A 20,529-nucleotide genomic window follows, 5' to 3' on the forward strand; every position below is an offset into this window, starting at 1 on the left:
TCAGAAATCCAAGACTAGCCTAAACACTTTTTTTAAAAAGCATAAAACTTTATCTGGACTTTTTCAACATGGTATATGTCAAGGAATCAAACTAAGTGATAAAAGCAGAAAAGGAAACCTCTGTATCACTGAATATTTATGTTGGCAAGAGCTAACAATTTTATAAAAGCAAAACAAACATGGAGACAGTTCATTTAGAAAGAAAGAAAGGAAGGAAGGAAGAAAGGAAAAAAGAAAGAGGCTTCAGCCTATTACATTCCTTGAAATCATATAAATCAGTATTGATATCTCTAACGCTTCAAGCTAGAAGATACAAATGCACTTTTAACCACAGACATTTGATGGCCCTGTGTCAAGGAAGTTTACTGTTGTCGCAACACCTAATCATCATAAAAATTTCCTGTGAAATAATTATCCCTAAAACAATCAAGACAATGTATTTCAATAAAAGAGAGGATCGATTTCACAACAAACACTTGATTTATCTGTATTGATTAGACAGGATCCAGTGTAATTTTAGTGAATTATGTCTGCCTTTCATTTCCCAGCAGAAATTTTTCTTGTGATGATCAAAAGACAGATCACAAACTACTACAAGATCTTTTGTGTGCTACCTACATAATATCAAGCTAATTACCTTTCAAAGAAACATTGATGTGCAAATGGACAAAGAATAATTTCTTCTTTATGCTTGGTACCTTGCTGCAAATTCATAGGACTGAGCTTACAGCACTTACCTAAGAGCCTGATGTCATCTTCTCAATTCATTAATACAGAAAACCAGGACTGCACTAAGAGTCGGTGTTAAAGGAACAAATCCAAGATGATCTTAGGAGAGAAGAATTAGAAAGATTAAGAAAGTAATATGATTTTTCTTCTTAAAGAGGAGTAATTTCAAGAGAATAGTTAACTCTGTAATGCCTGAAACTTTTTAAATAGCAAAAAAATGAAGACTGAGTGAATTAGACAGCTATAAAGACAATCCAGTGGTGCTGAATTTTTGATATCGTTGCTAGTACGTGATAACTGAGGGCTAATTGGAACTAAAAAGGCTAGTTATTTTGTCAGACCAAAGTGCATTAGTTCCAGTCAATGTCTTTCTTGTCTTGTGCATTTTTAATCTGCTACAACAGTGATAAAAAGTCTAACTTTATCTAATAACATCAGGAGAGAACAGATCATCTGGTCATTTTATATTACTCAAAGCATCACTAATGTAAAAGGTGTCTAATTGCTCCTATTTTCATGCAGTGACCAATTAGTATGTTTACTGATATTAAGTATGCACGGTTGGGTATAAATCCACAGGCATCATCTGAATTATCATGAATGCAGCCTTTCATAACCTTTACAGAGGAAAACGACTGAAAACAAAGATTAAATACAATTATTTACTCAATACACCTTATTGTACTTCCAGGGGAAAGTAAGCCCCCTTTTCATATTCTTAGGGAATATGCATTTTCCCACACATTTAAATAATCTTCTTGCTGAATCAAGGAAATCACAATGGTTGTTAAAACCTCGTATGATAAAGGAGCTATGCCTTGGCATTTTATTATTTTGCCTCACATATTCCGATTAATGCATTTGCATTCAAGATGGATTTATTAGCTGTGATCTGCCATATATATATATATATATATATATATATATATATATATTCTGTATTCATCTCTCATTTATTTTTGGTGCCTCTGTAAGAATAGGATCCATTTTGTTTATGGGGTTAAGTACTAATATTAACTAATATTAATTAAGATCTCTTAACTAGGGCTAAGAACTAATATTGTAATAAAAAGAGACAGTCAGTCCCCAGAGTGGCTGGGGAAATCCAGCTAGATGGGCGGGGTATAAATAATTATTATTATTATTATTATTATTATTATTATTATTATTATTATTAAACAGATCATGATGGGGGAAACAGAAGCTTCCAATTATCCTTTAAAAATCAAGCACATAATTTGGCCAAAGCGGCTGGGTTAAACCACAGAGCCTAAGACTTGCCGATCAGAAGGTCAGCGATTCGAATCCCCGCAATGGGGTGAGCTCCCGCTGCTCGGTCCCTGCTCCTGCCCACATAGCAGTTTGAAAGCACGTCAAAGTGCAAGTAGATAAATAGGTACCACTACAGTGGGAAGGTAAACGGCGTTTCCGTGCACTGCTCTGGTTCGCCAGAAGCGGCTTAGTCATGCTGGCCACATGACCCGGAAGCTGTACGCCGGCTCCCTCGGCCAATAAAGCAAGATGAGCGCCGCAACCCCAGAGTCGGCCACGAGTGGACCTAATGGTCAGGGGTCCCTTTATCTTTTTAAACACATTTAACAAAGCAATCCAAACTCCCACTCCAACCAACCACCCAACTCCAACCAACCACTCCCACCCCAACCAACCACCCAACTCCCAACGAACTCCCCCTTCGCCCCTCCCAGAGCTGGTTTTATAGTCCCTCTGACTCCACCCCCCTGGGTCCTGATTGGGTAACCTGTTTAACTATTTCTCCTCCAGCACTCTCATATGTTAATAGCACAGCTCCAACTGAGCCAGGATGGAGAACTTAGCCCCAGAGTATCTCCAGCTTAGGTGGAATAAAGGACTTCATCCAGCGTAGCCCTGGCCAGGCTGGGCCACCATGAGGTAAGATGCAGCAACAACCTCAGGCGGCAGACTCCATGGGGCAGCAGATCCTGATATATATCATTATTCCTCCCCCCTTGTTCCTGTTGCAGATCATCCCTCGCCCCTTCTTCCCTGGTGGGGAAGATGCACCATTTAGTGCTACATCTTGGGCAACCAAAATGTCTTGGGCAGGCCCTGGTTCAGCCAGAGACACTGCCTAGTCCAAACTCTGCTTGTCCCAACTGCCCTTGGGTTTGGGTTGCTTTCCAAATCCCATTCATTTCAAGGAGACAAGTTTAAGCACGTGCTTAACTCTCCTAGCCAAATCGGTGGAACTCAAAATTGGCTGGTTCATTTCCTAAACGGTTCCCTCCCCCCATTTGTGTATTATCAGATTATTTTTTCATTGCTAACTAAAAAGATGTAAAGGCAGCCTTGGACAGCTGGGGGAAAAACATTGTTGACATCAGAGTTATGTTGTTCAGCTCTTTCTTTCTTCTTTTGGTCCAAAGAAAGAAGAAAACTGAATCTGAGCTTAAGAGGGAAGATTGTTTCCCTTCGTGTATCTTACTGGATAGCTCAGTTGGTTAGAACATGGTGCTGGTAACGCCAAGGTTGCAGGTTTGATCCTACAAATTCCTGCAATGCAGGGGGTTGGACTAGATGATCGTCAGGGTCCCTTCCAACTTTACAATTCTATCATTCCACCTTCTCCAGAGACTGAAAATACAACCCATTGTATGTGCACAATAATATACTTCTATTCATACATGACAACCCACTGTATGCATAAGAAGCTGCTACAGGATTCAAGCTATGGAGCTAAACCAGGCATGGCCAAACTTGGACCTCCAGATGTTTTGGGACTACAACTCCCATCATCCCTAGCTAACAGGACCAGTGGTCAGGGATGATGGGAATTGTAGTCCCAAAACAGCTGGAGGGCCAAGTTTGGCCATGCCTGAGTCACAGAACTGGTTGCACAACTAGATCCCACTAGATTCCAAAACTGCAGAAAGAGACTAAAAATAAATAAATGTTGCTTTGCTCATGGTAGTTCCCCTCCCCGCTGTGTTGGGAGGAGTCTTCAATTCAGTAGTTACCAGCTCCTAATTCCAGTTTTTGGAAAAGAGCTCCAACCATTAAGGACTCAGGGTCCAAATGTTTTCCCAGCTTAAGCTGATTGCTGCGCGCGCACACACACACACACAAACACTTAAATGCTATTTTGTTTCAGAAACTTATTCTATACATAAGTATGTGATTTAAACTATTATATTACGAAAGGCTGCCTTATAAACACACAGTCCTAGTCTGTGTTTTTTTTCTATTAAAAAAAAAGGTCAGGGGTACTCTCATTTTGACTCAAGAAAATCACCATTTTATTGTTCAAATCAGGAAAAATAAATACAGAAAATGGACATTCACAAAATGTTTAGGGGTCTGCGTACCCTAGCATACCCCAAGAAAAAAAGCACTGGTCCTAGTCACTTGTGAGCCCCACTGACACTAGTGGATTTAGCAGTGTATTATCAGTGGTAAGACTGCACCCCAAAAACAGTACATTTAAAAGAAAACACAGTAGAGATCCTTCTAATGTGTTCTGCCCCATTGCCTTTCATATTGGCTGCTTACCTGGCCACCTTGGGAGCGACGCCGGGGCTAAGCGGCCAGCTGTAGGGATTGGAAACAAAATCAAGATCCTGGGTGGCTTTAATGACAAAATAATATTGTCTAGGAAAGGGCTATTATTATGGTAGCTAGAACAAACCTCATACACATGACCTCTTCAAAACAGATTTGTGTACTTTTTTTCCTTTTTTAAGTTGCTTCTTCCTAAACTAAAATAAAAAGCAGCCACAGATTACTGCTACTTTCTCAAGTTCACTTAAAAGTACAATATATAAGCTTTGTTTTATATAATTAGATTAAAATTGAATCATTACAAGATTTGCATTTTTGTTGCCAAGACTGAAACCTTTTTCTGAAATAGTCAAAGAAGGAAACCAAGCTTTTATCTAGAAAGGGAGTTCTTGAATTTTAATAAACCAATAACAATGTTATTGTTGGACAGGTAATAATTGTCTCCATATAAACTGAAAAATATTGTTTGGGGTGATTAATATACAAAGCTGCATTATGCATTTGGGAGTGTTGATGCATAATTTTTAGTTCTAATGTTATTATGTAATTGAGAGAACATGTTCATTTGCTCTAATAACTACTAAGATGCACTTAATAAAATGAAATGTAATAATACTTGTAATTTAATCTATTCATGGAAGTAATTTTAAAAGTCTACTATTCTCCTTAATGTAGATAACATTCATAATTTATAAAGTGTTGTGATGCCGAATTGACAATGCCATTGTTTTTTCCACTCTGAGATGATTCTGCAGCCTTCATTATCTGCATACCAACCTCAGGATTATCAAGGGCAAACAAAAGATAATTAACACCAGAAATAGGCAAATGCAGAAGCTACTGACTGAGGTTTTTCATTTAATGCAATACCTCAGAAAACCTGGGAAATGGAGTAACTGTTAAAAACCATTTTCCCCAATGCAGAAAAACACTTTTTATGCATATTTAAGTTTGTAGACTTAAAATGATATTTTGGTTCTAAAGATTATTTCTCAAAAGACTAATTGCTATAATCTCTACTTACCACCCGCATTATGCCAGTAGAAAAAAAGAAAGTATTATTCAAAATAGTGAATTTCAATGCTTTATACTGGACTATTGTCTACAGTAGCAGACTCATAGTAAGGACACCTGTGCTCTATATATTTACACATTTGCCCCCTGACTTTTGAAATTATATTTGTTTTTGGGTGCCTCATCTTCCATGAGGACAAACAGGCCGAACAGAAGAACCTGTAAAGAGTGGTGAGTTCTTGAGTTAAAGCTTATACAGTGGTACCTCGGGTTAAGTACTTAATTCGTTCCGCAGGTCTGTTCTTAACCTGAAACTGTTCTTAACCTGAAGGACCACTTTAGCTAATGGGGCCTCCTGCTGCCGCTGCGCCGCTGGAGCACGATTTCTGCTCTCATCCTGAAGCAAAGTTCTTAACCTGAAGCACTATTTCTGGGTTAGCGAAATCTGTAAGCTGAAGCATATGTAGCCTGAAGCATATGTATCCCAAGGTACCACTGTATGAGTGCACGTGGGGGAGTTTTCTCATCTATTGGCACTAAGCAATAAAATAAAAAACGTAAACATAGAAATTCTAAATCTTATTAATTTATTTGGGGAGAAAATATAAATAAAAACTTGACAGAACTTAGTTCCTCAGTTATGGGCTATGACCTAGAAAGCCTCATGCAGTAATTGGAACAAGGATAAAGATTTGGAAGCGCTTTGTGCTTTACACCATCCTCAATTGCAACTTGACTAATACAGGTAGTATTACCTGTATTTCACATGGGGGTTCCATTCCCGGCCCTCTGAAGAGCCTCGTCCCATGTCGTCCCACCCTCTTCCAGGTCCCAAAAGGACTTACACGTCACAATTGCGTGTCAACTGTACTCGCTTGCATGAGTAATTCCTTATTGTAGTACCTTGTTTACTCCTGCTCTGGACTGCATTATATCGCTTGAGCTGCTCTAGATAGAGAATTGCAAGTTGTCTTGGATGGCATTTCACTCCCCGTAAAATACAAGGTTCACCTCTTTGGAGTACTTCTGGATTTGGCACAAACTAGTTAGGGACGCGGGTGGCGCTGTGGGTTAAACCACAGAGCCTAGGAATTGCCGATAAGAAGGTGGGTGGTTCGAATACCAGCGACGGGGTGAGCTCCCATTGCTCGGTCCCTGCTCCTGCCAACCTAGCAGTTCAAAAGCACATCAAAGTGCAAGTAGATAAATAGGTACCGCTCCGGCGGGAAGGTAAACGGCATTTCCGTGCGCTGCTCTGGTTCGCCAGAAGCGGCTTAGTCATGCTGGCCACATGACCCGGAAGCTGTACGCCAGCTCCCTCGGCCAGTAAAGCAAGATGAGTGCCACAACCCCAGAGTCGGCAACGACTGGCCCTAATGGTCAGGGGTCCCTTTACCTTTTTCATGAGCAGCTGGGGCCACAAGAACATTCATCAGCTTAATCTGATATGCCAGTTTGTTTCTTTATAAAGTTTGTGGACCTCTTTTCACCACCGCTGTGGACCCAAAGCAGTTTCTAACACAAGATAAACACCACGGCGCTTAAAACAAAACGGCAGCTAAGACACAAATTAGCAGCAGCAGAATAATAATAATAATACAAAGAATCCGCATTACACAGCAGGCTCAGCCAAACCCTCCGAAAGCCTGGAAAAACAGATGTGTTTTAATTAAGCAACAGAGGCTCACCAGTGATGTCGCCATCTGTGCCTCACCTAGATAGAGCGGACCTTGCCAGTTGCCAGTCTACTACTAGTGAGACCCAGACTAGACTAGTGCAACATGTTGTGTGTGAGGCTGCCTTTCATTCAGAAATTGTTTATAGCTTCAGCTGGTATAAAAGGCAGACTTCTGTTAAGCATCAGAAGATATTGCACCAGGCTAGTACCAGTTGTTTCTGGATCCAATTTAAAGTGCTGATTATGAAAGCTTGGGACCAGGTTAATTAAAGCACCATCTACACCTGTACAAACCTGAATATTAAGGTATGTATTTGAAGCCCTGTTGAGATGCCTGCCAGCACACGAAACCGGGCTGGAGAAAATAAAGCCCATAGTGGCCCAACCATCGTGAAATACAATCTCAAGAGATATTAAGATGGCCCCAGTCTTGGATACTCTCAAACAGGCCTTTTTACATTGACTTACAGCCACTCTGGCTGGGGATCTGATAGTGTGATCTGGATCTGGTGGCTGTACTTTTTAATGTTGGACTGCACTTGGTTGTTAATTTTAATAATATGGGGATACACTGAAATGACTGAGATGGTATTAAATCATATTTATTGTACTTTATTGTCATACTTTGATATTAGAGCATTTGGAAGAATTTTATTATTGAAGGGTGGTATAGCAATTGATTGAATAAATGTATGTTTTGAAATTGATTGAAGTGAATGAAGACAAAATATAACAATTATTTGCATAAAATATATATTTGGGCCAGTGAAACATCACAGACAAATCAAAACCAGTTAATTGACCATATATAACATGGATTTAAAGGGAATAGAAGCAGAACTCTTAATAGACAAAACAGTTACTGCTTACAGAAGTGATATTAACATTGCTAAGTCAAATATTAAACCACAGCTTCTCAGACTCAGTTTCCGGATTGTAACATGAATAGTAGTGGCTCCTTGCTGAACTTGTTTTGAATTAGCGAGGTTAGGTAATACTGTATAAAACAGTAATATTGTATATAGAACCCGCAATTCACAAGACCATGTATATGAAGTTATAATGGTTATGAAACAGCAAATATCTGCAAATACTTCCTGCTTCTCTGTGAATAATGGGAACTATGTATTTGCTCTCCTCCAAATCCCACCTATCATGGGATAGAGTTGCCAACTGGCCAAGAAAAAAACCAAAGCTGGCCTGTTCCTGAGCCTTTAGAAGCAGCTCAAGATGCAGAAATCAGCAGGGACAAATAAACATTATCACTTGCTATTACTAGAGCCTCAACAACAGACTTGGTTAGAGCATGGTACTGATAACGCCAAGGTTGCAGGTTCAATCCCTGTATGGGGCAGCTGCATATTCCTGCATTGCAGGGGGTTGGACTGGATGATCCCCAGGGTCCCGTCCAACTCTACAATTATAATATTCTATACTGCACTGAAGAGGGCTTGGTTAAAAAGCATTCAACCCTAATCCAAACACAGAAAGATGCAAACCTGAATCTGTCACAGGGTTCTAAACTTCTGCTCAGAAATCATACTTTTAAACTCATGTGGCCCCTGTCCTTCTCCGCTAAAAACTCACTTCAAAATAAAGTTGATCAGTAACTAGGACTCTCTCTTCCTCCCTAGGACTTCCTCCCACGAAGAACCCCAGATCTGCCCTGTGAGTACTCAATGAAAGTGACATGTTCTGCCCGACTTAAAACCAGTGTTCATGTGAGGACAAAGCTCATCGATATATTAACTATGGCTAGCTGACAAGGGTGGCGCTGTGGTCTAAACCACTGAGCCTCTTGGGCTTGCCGATCGGAAGGTCGGTGGTTCGAATCCCCACGAAGGGGTGAGCTCCCATTGCCCTGTCCCAGCTCCTGCCAACCTAGCAGTTCAAAATCACACCAGTGCAAGTAGATAAATAGGTACCTCTGCGGCAGGAAGGTAAATGGCTTTTCCATGCGCTCTGGTTTCTATCACGGTGTCCCGTTGCGCCAGAAACAGTTTAGTCATGCTGGTCACATGACTCGGAAAGCTGTATGTGGACAAACGCCAGCTCCCTCGGCCTGCAGTGAGATGAGCGCCGCAACCCCATAGTCACCTTTGACTGGACTTAACCGTCCGGGGGTCCTTTACCTTTTTACCTTTAGTAAGAAACATAATCAGCTCTAGTTAACATACTTCCAAAACATCTCACTTAGCCACACCATGTTATTATGATGAATGTTGGGTTCCTGTGTACCGGGACTGGATTAAATAAAGGGCTCATATCCAGGTGGCTGCCAACCTGCCACAATAAACGAGCCTTTCCACACTTTGCCATCATCCTGAATTTATTAAAAAGCTATTAAAATTACAAACTACCCAACGCAGTGCAATCCGGTGTTACGTAATTAAAACATATTGTTGCAGAATTGCTCCAGATGGCTTTGCTGGTTTTAAAGGCTCAAAGTTTATAGCTGCATTGCACTTTAGCGAATATAATGAGTATCACCATGTCCCAGGGCCTCTCAACAATTCTGATAAATTTATTTATTTACAGGGTTCCCCCCCCCCCCATACTGCTTTCTTCTCAGTGAGATGAAATGCGATACAAAACGAAAAACAATGTTAATGAATTGCAGGTAGCAGGGGAATTAAAGAAGCACCAAATGCCCTTTTGTGGTAAATCAGAAACTGCCAAATAAAAATAAAAAACATTTACATGTTTACGTTTAAAAGGTGCAACTGTGAGGAAGTTACAGTACAATAAGCAAAAATATCCTACTTCAAACATCTCCTAAGCTGTCAGGTTCTGGAGCTGAGCATTACAGAATATCTATCCCTACCTATAATAAAGATCAAATGTATGATCCCTCGGTGCTGTACATACTTCAGTGGCAGATCCCTCCCTAACATCCCAGTCTCCCCTTCTTGGGCAAGGTTCTTAGGCAAGTAGTCGTGGACCAGATCCAGGCGCTCTTAGAGGAAACTGATTTCAGCTGGGGTTTAGGCACAGAAACTGCCCCGGATGCCCTGTATGGTGATCTCTTGCTGAGGGAGAGGCAGGGAAAATGTGTCCCTGTAAATTCTCCTCCCCCTCTCAGCAGACTTCAGAACCATCAACCATGGTATCCTTCTGAAGTGGCTGTCCGAGTTAGCAGTGGGTGGCACTGCTCTGTGGTGGTTCTAGTCATATAGGTATCTGTCCAAATAAAACAAATATCATATGACAAATATGCAAATGTGTCATAGAGAAACCAAATTTGCTTCTATATACTTAATATTATACGTTTTTAAAAGCTATTAAAAGATATATTCTAATTTTCACTGGCATTATGAGTTTATCTTTCCACATTTTCACAAGAGCAATTTTGCAGGTTTTTTTGCACATCTTTTAAAGTGTCTGCAGTATGCATGGTTTCATTTTGAAAGCTCACTGTAGACTAGGATTTGCAGAGATTTGTATTAAATAAAAGGGAATACTTAATACTGAGCTATCACAGTGAGCCAAAATAACCTGTGCTCTTCACATCTGAATATTTTAAAGCAGCTCTTACCTTCACAATATATCTCCGATTACATTATTGCTATGGACTCAGATTCTCCATTCATTTGTTTTATCAAGAGCTTTTTTCCTCTTTTAATACGTATCTTTAAAAGAGAATGGGCCTTAAAAGACCTATTTCATAACCAGGGATTGCTCTTACAGGGATCTCCATAGATATTACGTATATGTGTCTACAAGAACACATGTTTGTATTGACAAATGTGTGTATTAAAGAAAGCCATCTGAAGAGTTTGGAGTTCTTCCTTTCTTGCTGGTTCCTACAAATCTACACTCCTGTCCTCAGTTATATCACATTATTTATTTATTTTTTATACTGCTGCTAGCATTCTCTAGGCAGATTCTACTCCCACCCAACAAAATGAGAACAATGTGGAGGTAGATCTGTGCAGTATTTTCAAATTTGCAGTTGTCCCCTTCTTTACTCCCTTCTCTCAGACAAGGGATGTCGGTTGGTTTTGTATCTGATATGTATGAATTTATTCTAGCATCTTTCTTACACCAGAACTGCTCTTTTCAAAAGGCTAGAATCGGTGATGAACTTTTCCTTGTGAGCCACTGACCAATCTGATCAGAGAAGTTGGCCTGAGATCAGCCACTGGAAAAATGGAAAACAAGCTCGTGGGAAGAGCCTTCAGGATCAGGCCAATAACCCATCTAGTCCAGCATACTGTTCTCACAGTGGCTAATCTGTTGCCTGCAAGAAACCCACAAACAGGATTCAAACATTTCCCCCTTTTTGTGGCTGCCAACAACTGGTATTCAGAAGCAATACTGCCCGCAAACGTAAAGTTATTTTATCACGTCATATGCAAGGTATCTTAAGAGCAGACTGAGATTTCAGCTACCCATTGTATCAAAAAGTTACATTGCATCCAACATTAATCATGGCCAGAGTAGACCCACTGAGATTAATGGGCATGACAAACTTCAGAAGGTCTACTTTGAGTAGAATTTAGCTAGATTCAATGCTATATCCAAAAGTTGTTGGGTTTTTTTTAATCCATCATCCTATCCTCTTCTAGTTTGTTCAAAAGAAAGAGCTTCATTCCATAGAGAATACAACAGACCAGGACTTAACCTTAATTAAGTCCCCCTTAAGCTGCAATCCGATATCTACTTAACCTGGGAATGAGCCACAGTGAAATCAATGGGACTTACTTCCAGATATAGTATTGCACTATTAAAGTTGCGCTATGCCTGGGCAGTGAATTACAAGAAGTCCTGTGCTGTGGCTGCTTTGGTGATTTCTGCTGCAATGCATGAAAATACTTTGAGGCAAAGGAGCAGATGTCCCATATGGATTCTTCATCAAGAATGCGGAAGCATTCTGTTGTTAAATTAAAAGCTTACAGTATTAGAAGGAAGGGATATTTTACTTTGATCATTCTGAGTGCTGCTGTGTACCCCTGGAGATTCCATGGCCCAGTCACTGCTGGGGCTTACCTCTGGCATACTATATCCTAGTTTTTAACAACAGCACATGCAACTCCCTGATCTACGTCATAAATTGTACACTCCAACTAAGACACCCAACCAGATTCCTGGGTGTGCAGTTAATAGTAAGTTCTGATTCTTAAAGTTGTAGGCATGTGATTTCTCTCATGTAGCAATGAAGCTTAACCACCCAGTTCTAAGAATTTCCTCAGTAGTTTCTCGCTGCAAATTACAGGGGGTTTTTTCTGAACTATTCTAAATACTTGTCAGGACAGAAAGACAGGCAAACATTCCAGTACACCCTTTGGTGAACTACTGAAAATTGCCCTGCAGTTGCCTAGATCATTTCAGATAATCAGACGTTTGGATAAAAGTTATTTACACACTGGGCAGAGATAGTGAAAAATTAAAATGTCATGCAAAATCCCAGGGTTCCTTGGACTGATGTCCTCATGGCTTGCTAAGCATTAGCAGGTTCTTCTTACTCTCCTCACCACAGAAACTTCTGCAGGGGGAACCCGGTGGAACAGTGAAAGTTAATGGATAAAGATATTGCTGGATATAAAATCTACAAAAATGACACAGTAGGCTGTAGTTCTCTGATGTTGCTTTGCAAGTTAAAGAACATGTATCGTTCAATCAATTAATAACCCAGTCTTAAGAACAGCCTTATGTACAGAATCAGAGCAGAGGGGAAATACACAACAAAAGATGAAACTTTTTCATTGAATGTCACCTAGATCCAATACGGAGATGCCAAAAGAAATAATACATCAGTAAAAATTAGTAAATGTAATAATAACTGTTGGTTTTAGCTACCCTGGATTTTAATGTAATAGCAAGTGGGGTCAGGTCCTTTCCCATCCCCCATGTGAGGCTTAAAAAACAACAACAACCAACCCTCCAATTGACACTAACAATCAGGGAACTGTCTACCTGAGGTCCAGGGGCTGGCATAATTTTTGGCCTTTCTCAGGACATGTCCGGAGACACACTTCAGTCCACTATGTGTGAAGCACTGCCAGTGGAAAGAGATCTGTAGAATCCAATGATCCTAGAAGCTTGGGGATGCTCTCTTAGGAGTTCTGCTCCTGTACTATTGATTGATTTATTCATAATTTAGTGTGTGGGTTTGTAATGTAAAAGTATGCAAACACTTTTGGAACAATATGCTGCAAGGCAGGTCAGAAATACTACAAACAAAAGGGGGGAATTCTCAAAAGTGAAAGGATTAGTTAAACAAAAGCTGAACTCTAAGGACAAATCTCTCCAGAAGATCTGAAGGTTATTTAATCCTGGTATTGAAAGAGGCTCAAAGAACAATGGACCCCAAAGGCTGCCATCATGGTTAAACAGCAGTGTCATGGCAGCTATAAAAGCAGGAAGATTTTCTTTAAAAACAACAACACAGAACTCTCTTCCAAATAATAACATTGTTAATAATGATTATAATTCATATGAGCATTTCAAGTATTCAGAGCACTTCACATAAATTATTTTAGCAATTAAGCTGAAAAGGGAGGACATGAATGAAGAAAACAATGGGCTGAACCCAACGAAGTCACTGTGTGATCTCAGAAGCATTATTAAGGCTAGAATTGTAAAAATAGAACAGGACTATTCTTGCTTAGGGAGAGAAAATGTCACCCACAGAAGAAAGTTCCACACCGTTATTATAAGGTTCTAAGTTGATATTAATAATCATGCAGACCGGGGGGGGAGGGGGAGGATCTGAGAGCCACAATGGTCAGGATTCAAAGCCCACACCTCTACTCCCCTGCCATATAGTAAACTGAGGAAATGTTCAAGAACAGTTTGTGATATGGCATGTTCAAAGAAAGAGGTAAAAGTAAAAGTAAAGGACCCTGGACTGTTAAGACCAGTCAAAGGCGACTATGGGTTGTGGCACTCATCACGCTTCAGGCCGAGGGAGCCGGCATTTGTCCACAGACAGCTTTCCAGGCCATGTGGCCAGCATGACTAAACTGCTTCTGGCACAACGGGACACTGTGATGAGTCCCAGAGCACATAGAAACACCGTTTACCTTCCCGCCGCAGCAGTACCTATTTATCTACTTGCACTGGTGTGCTTTCAAACTGCTAAGTTGGCAGGAGCTGGGAAAGAGCAACGGGAGCTCACCCCGCCACATGGATTAGAACCATTGACCGTACGATCGGCAAGCCCAAGAAGCTCAGTGGTTTAGACCACAGCGCTTAGAACAATTCTACCAAACATTCTCAAAATCTTGGGCACACCTAAAGAAGCAGTAGCCAATCTCCAAACTGAGAAAATGATGAAATCCAACCTATGTAAGTAGAATATTATGCACATCGGGATTTTTAAAAAGCCCATTATCATATAATTTGATGGAGTCGAAATAGCTACTATCCAAGGAGTTAAAAGTTATTCTGGCCCAGTTTGAACATAATATTAAACCATAGTTTAGAGCTACATGAAGGAGCCTAGTTAGGGAGGTTCTATGTCACCTAAGGAATTTTGTTATTTTGCTATCTTCAGATTAGAGCTGGCAAGAAACACTGATACGTACTGTAGAACAAAAAGATTGTGGCATTCACCAAGTAATTAGAAAAAGGGTTTCATTAAATTGCTTCCCCCAACTTTGTTTCTTTTTAATCATTTTGTTGATTCATCAGCATTTTCTCTTTTCATGGCTTATTTCTTGAAACCCGGAGTTTAAGCTATGGTTTGCTATGGTTTGAAATGTAGCAACAAACTAGTTAGTTCAAACCAGGAAGTGGATGCTTCCCATTTTTATACTGAAACAAGACAAGTTCAGAAAAGACCCTGACTTGTTTTATCTGGCCACTGTGCTTTCAGGCACTAGAAAAGTCAAAGTAAATGGCAGGAGGAAAAGGGGGTTTGAAGTTAGCCAAGTTTCATGACTTGTTCCCTTTCAATAAACTGTTATTTAAACTAAATGTGGCTCCTAGATTGTGTTTAAACTAGAAAACAGATGCTTCCACTGTCTCATGGCTGTGCTGGAGAAGAATAGGGGAGGAAGCAGCATGCAAACATGAGACTAGTCCACGTTTATTTGCCTAGCACTAAACTGTGGTTTAGCTTTACATCCAAACAGGAAACTGCATTCAGGCAGTGAAAAGAGGAAAGCTAATGTCAGGAATAAGACAGGGGGCTAAAGAGAGCTGTATATGTTAACATAAGCTTATCAACGTAAGAGAAATACATGTCTTTGTGTTTATTAAGTCCCAGTGAAAGCTTATTTATCTGAAAACAAACACATCAAATAAATATGGCTACAATTATGTAAAGTTATGGTTTCCCGTTGCAAAAGAGAATATCTCAGAGCTAGAAAGGGAAAACAAAAACGTTCAAGTTTCTGGAGCATCTTCACTCTGAAAAAGGCTACAAAAACTGGGGCATTTTAGTTCAGAAAAATGACAGGTATAGAAGAACATGAGGGAGGTTTATAAATTATGACCAGTGAATATAAAAACACAGTGAATAGAAAGGGGGAGAGGCAATTCTTAAATTATATATGCTAGCCTTTCCCCACAGGACACCTATCCTTCTCCTCCCACCTATGGATTAGTTATAAGCATTATTACCTGTCTGGTCACATCTTACATTTTCTTTATTTATCAGTTTGGCTCTATGCAACATCTGAAGAAGTTTACTAAAATAATTTAAATAACTTTACAACAATGAATCAAAAAGATAACACGTTTTACAATAAAGCAGCAATAAAACAACCAGATAAACATTCCAATTAAAAGCAGTGTAGCCATTAAAAACACCATGGAGCAACCCACCAGGGGGAGGAGGGGGCTTTTTAAAAAAATCCACACATTTTAAACTAGTACCAGAATTATTAGTGAATGACCTGACACACCTGAAAAGGGAAAATGTCTGGGGCCACTAGGGGGCGCATTGGAAGATGGCTGACAATAACATCTCTCCGACCCACACAAGGTAATTTGGAGGCTATGATGGGAGTAATTAGCCTCCCTAACCCCCCCCAGGATGGTGGGGGGGACGGCCCTTGCCTGCTGTGCCCTATACCACCCCCGAATTTGTGGGGATGGGGGCACTAGGCACAAAGCCCTCCTGTGGGATTTCGGCACTCCTGGACGCCGTCCCTGATTCGCGCCACTAGCTGCAAGAACTTCAAAAGAAACAATTTGGATGAAGCGAATGCACATATTTCAAGGAAGAAGGGGGAGTAAAGACTGCTAACAGAAGAGATCTCTGATAAAACAAGACAAGAATAAAACATGAGAAGATACGCCAAGACACGGTACAGCAAATGACTGATGGGGGAGGGGGGGAAAACTTTCCTTTCTTTTCTTATGTGATTAAACAAGAATCCCCTCCCCTCACGAGTCAGAAATGTCGTTTTAAGGACTTAAGCTGTGGATTTAAGGCTGTGTAGGGATAAACTTTCGAACCAAAGCATGTTTTAAGAAGAGCGTGGAATGTATAAGAGCTTTGGAATGGCGCAGTTAAAAATGCCGTCGCCATATTGGGAAGTTCTGTCAGAGGTCTTGAGTCTGGGAGGAGAAAGAGAGAATTAGAGCTGTTTATATATTGTGGGTTAAACTCCTCAGTGGGACTTAAGAGCGACAGTTTTGCGAGATTATGATGGAAAGAGCGATGTTATTTATGAAGGAGATGATATATGGAAACCATCTCGATTTGAGGATTGGAAGAACGGAAAATTCACATAGGATTATTATTACTATTGGTGTTTATCGGCTTAAGGAGACTATCAGAAGAGATCATAAAGAAAAAAGAGAAAATATATGAACATGATGTGATGTGGAAACAGCAAGATAAGATGGGATAGAATTATGAATTCTGTTTGGACTGATTTGGACTGATTTGGACATTAACGCAGCAGCAAGAAGATGATCAGAATTCCCCTTCGGATCTTGAAATATGGGTCCCCCCAACAAAATTTAAAATTCGGCTTTGTAATTCGGAATTTATGTGATGTGATTAATTTGATGTGATTGGCCAGTTAATAAAAATTATTTAAAAAAAAGAAAAGGGAAAATGTCTAATGTAGGTGCTAGGACCGGGAATGCCTTGACTCTGTGACACTGCCATCCTCACCTCTGCAAAAGGTAGCATGTGGAATAGGACTGTCTCACACCCAGGAAACCAATCATAAGGAGGTATTATGCAAGAAGACATAGCCAAAGGTACACATAACCTAGTTCCTAGCAGTCCTGCAATGTTTAAACACCTGATAGAAGTGCAGTGAATGACCCGGAAGCAGCTGAAGAAGCTACAGAAGCAACCAGTAGCATCGCCCAAATGATCTAAACCGGGGTAGTCAACCTTTTTATACTACCACCCACTAACACATCTTTCTTGATGGTAAAATATCCTTACCGCCCACCAGTGCTCGATGGAAGGAGCATTCACCTTGTGCCGTAGAATCCCCTACCGCCCACCTAGAATCCTGAAATGCACACTACTGGGCAGTAGGGACTAGGTTGACAACCCCTGATCTAAACAATATCACCAGCCCCTGAATGTACCCAAGAACCAATATAGCCTGGAATAGGGCCGGCCCTACAATGGGGCAGAGTGAGTCAGCTGCCTCAGGCGGCAGATGCTGAGGTGCAGTGAGGGAACAGAGCTATGAGTGCCATGTGGCCTGCCTGACACCCCCTACCCTCAAATGCAGTGGAAGATACTGCCCTTTCACCAGTACTGGAGTTAAGATTCAACTACTTGGGCCAACTGGCTTTTGCATCTGCCTTGGGGAGAGGTACATTTGCCTCAGGCAGCAAAACATGGGCCGGCCCTGGACTGGAATGAGTGTAGAAAAGACGGTGAAGCAGAGAAACAGTAAGCATTCACGATCAAAATGAAAAATACAACACCAAATCAGAATATTGGTCTAACTGAGGGGTGGGGGATATTACCCTCCAGCTCTTTCTATCTGGCCCAATCCACAACCCTGCTTTTCACTACTTTCAATTACTTTTGCCTGGCTAGAATGTGTGCTTGAATTCCGGCAATGCCTCTTGCTTGTCTGGATGAAGGATGGAAAAGGGGTGTGCATGCATGTACCACCTCTGATTTCTGCAAGGCTAGAAAGTTGCCTACTGCACAGAAGCAGCAGTCACATCCATTGCTCTGCCCATCAATGTGGCTATAGAATGAGCAGCATGCAACAAAGAATCATGCTGTTACCACTTTGGGAACTGGAAGCTTGGCTGCCAAAGTCTTAATTACAGCCAGATTTCCCTGCCTCCTCTGACAACAAATTTCTGCTCAGCTTGGGTACTGGAGACTTGGTGGGGCTACTTCCCACCCATCTAGTGAATGAAAGGTGAGTGACCTGGAGGTGTGTGGCTGGGAGTAAGACAGAAATGTGACACAAGGGCTACTCTCCACTGACACAGGAAGAATTCGTGCCACATGGTCTCCACATATCAAATGTTGCTAGGGTAATGTTGCAGTTATGGAAGCAGCAGCTAAGCTGCACCGGCAATGTGCTAGCCCTATTAGTATTGTAATTCATGGTAAACCAATCAAGTTCTGCAGTTCACTTATTGATCTCATTTGGATATGCTTGGTAGGATGCATCTTCTGCTATCTCCACTTTCTATAAACTTTTTCTTCAGAGCCTTCCTCCTACAGTTTAGAACCTTCTGTTCTTTTCCCCTCTTTGCGGTTCTACCAAAGTGCTTTGTATCTGCTGCTGCAGCACACAGTGCTTTTCCTTAATGATAAAGGCATAATTATAATGTATACAGGGAGGTAAATAGGAGGCACCTCATTGTAAGGGGTGCCCTGGCATACGGGATTTGCAGATTCAGGGAAAAGGAAATCACTTAAAAATAATGAGGCAGTAGATAGATATAGATATAGATATAGATAGATAGATAGATAGATAGATAGATATAGAGATAGATGATAGATAGATAGATAGATAGATAGATAGATAGATGATAGATGATAGATAGAAAGATGATGATAGATGATAGATAGATAGATAGATAGATAGATAGATAGATAGATGATAGATAGATAGACAGACAGATATAGATGATAGATATAGATAGATAGATAATGATGATGATGATAGATAGATGATGATGATAGATGATAGATAGATAGATGATAGATAGATAGATAGATAGATAGATAGATAGATATAGATAGATAGATAGATGATAGATAGATGATAGATAGATAGATAGATGATTGATAGATAGATAGATAGATAGATGATAGAACAAACACTGAGGTATATGTAAGGACCCCTGGATGATTAAGTCCAGTCAAATTCGACTATGGGGTATGATGTTCATCTCTGTTTTCAGGCAGAAGTAGCCAGCATTTGTCCTCAGAGAGCTTTTCTGGGTCATGTCACCAGCATGACTAAACCACTTCTGGTGCAACAGAACAGAGTGCACAGCAACACCGTTTACCTTCCCACCGCAGCAGTACCTATTTATCTACTTGTGATGGCATGCTTTCAAACTGCTAGGTTGGCAGGAGCTGTAACAGAGCAATGGGCACTCACCCCGTTGCGGGGATTCGAATCTCTGACCTTCTGATCAGCAAGCCCAAGAGGCTCAGTGGGTTAGACCACAGCGCCACTCGTGTCCCCTAAAAACTGAGCTCAGGTGGGTGGTGGCTAAGTATTAAGAGTGTCAACGATTGCTGCTACAGATAATTAATTATTTCACTATTGGAACAAAGCAGTGTTAATCAATATCATCTGTGGTAACGGGAAAAGTGTAGTTCAGTATCTAGGAGTAAAACAGATTCTATCTCCAAAATAATTTGGTTTAGAGCCTGTAGGGGGCAGAACGATTTAACATGTAGGGCAAACAACAGGAAGCTGCTCCGAGCCCTCGGGATAGAGCGAGATATAAATCAAATAAATAAAGAGTACGCATTGCTGATCTGTTTCCATAGTCAACAATTTAATTGTCGTTTGCAGGAACCAGCTCTTCCTGCTCTTATCATCAGTGAGAGATATCTGCACAAAAGCTACATACCTTCAATATATCTGACATATCCTGCTACCCTTTTGCTGGGGAAAACAAACTTGATGTATTTAGTACGATCTGAACAAATTTTATTTATATGCCACCACATGGCCCAAACAACCCTTGACATCTTACAAAATGCCAATCCTAACAAGCATTCGGGGGGATAACATTAGACATTTGATCTGGCCCTACCATTTTGTTGGGCTGCGAGAAGGCCCTTGTGCCTTCAATGCAGTTCAATCAGATCCACTACAGTCACTTCGCTCTCCAGTCACAAAGAAGGGCCTTGGCAGCAGAAGTATCTCAGGGCTTGCCTTTGTATTGCTTGCTCTGATGTGGTCTCCTCGGTTTGATCAGGTCCTGGAGAGCAATTCTGACCACAGATCTGTCAGGAAGTTTACCTTACAAATTAGTTAATTGGATTCTAAAGGATTTGCATGGAAAACACTTCCCACTCTACTAACAACTGTGGCACACGCACCCTTCAGACAACTACTATTATACTTGTTGTTTTTCTTAATATTATTCCCAGGGCTTATTGGTTGCAAAACCGTGGAGAAGCGTAACATATATACACAGAAAGCAACCCC

The 20,529-nt window shown here is 40.7% G+C and overlaps 1 protein-coding gene across 1 annotated transcript in view; it reads right to left on the reverse strand.

The window, feature by feature from the left end:
- LOC310743979 (uncharacterized protein) overlaps window positions 1-20,489 on the reverse strand; it is a 63,387-nt gene extending 42,898 nt beyond the window's left edge. The window contains exons 1-2 of the mRNA XM_083574771.1: window positions 20,132-20,489; window positions 738-828 (exon numbers count right to left, since the gene is read on the reverse strand). The gene's annotated coding sequence lies outside the window, so the exon portion shown is untranslated. The remainder of the gene's footprint in view (window positions 1-737; window positions 829-20,131) is intronic.
- Window positions 20,490-20,529: the final 40 nt, after the last annotated feature.

Source organism: Podarcis filfolensis (genome assembly GCF_964270895.1).
Source record: "Podarcis filfolensis genome assembly, chromosome: 10".
NCBI classification, from domain to species: Eukaryota; Metazoa; Chordata; class Lepidosauria; order Squamata; family Lacertidae; genus Podarcis; species Podarcis filfolensis.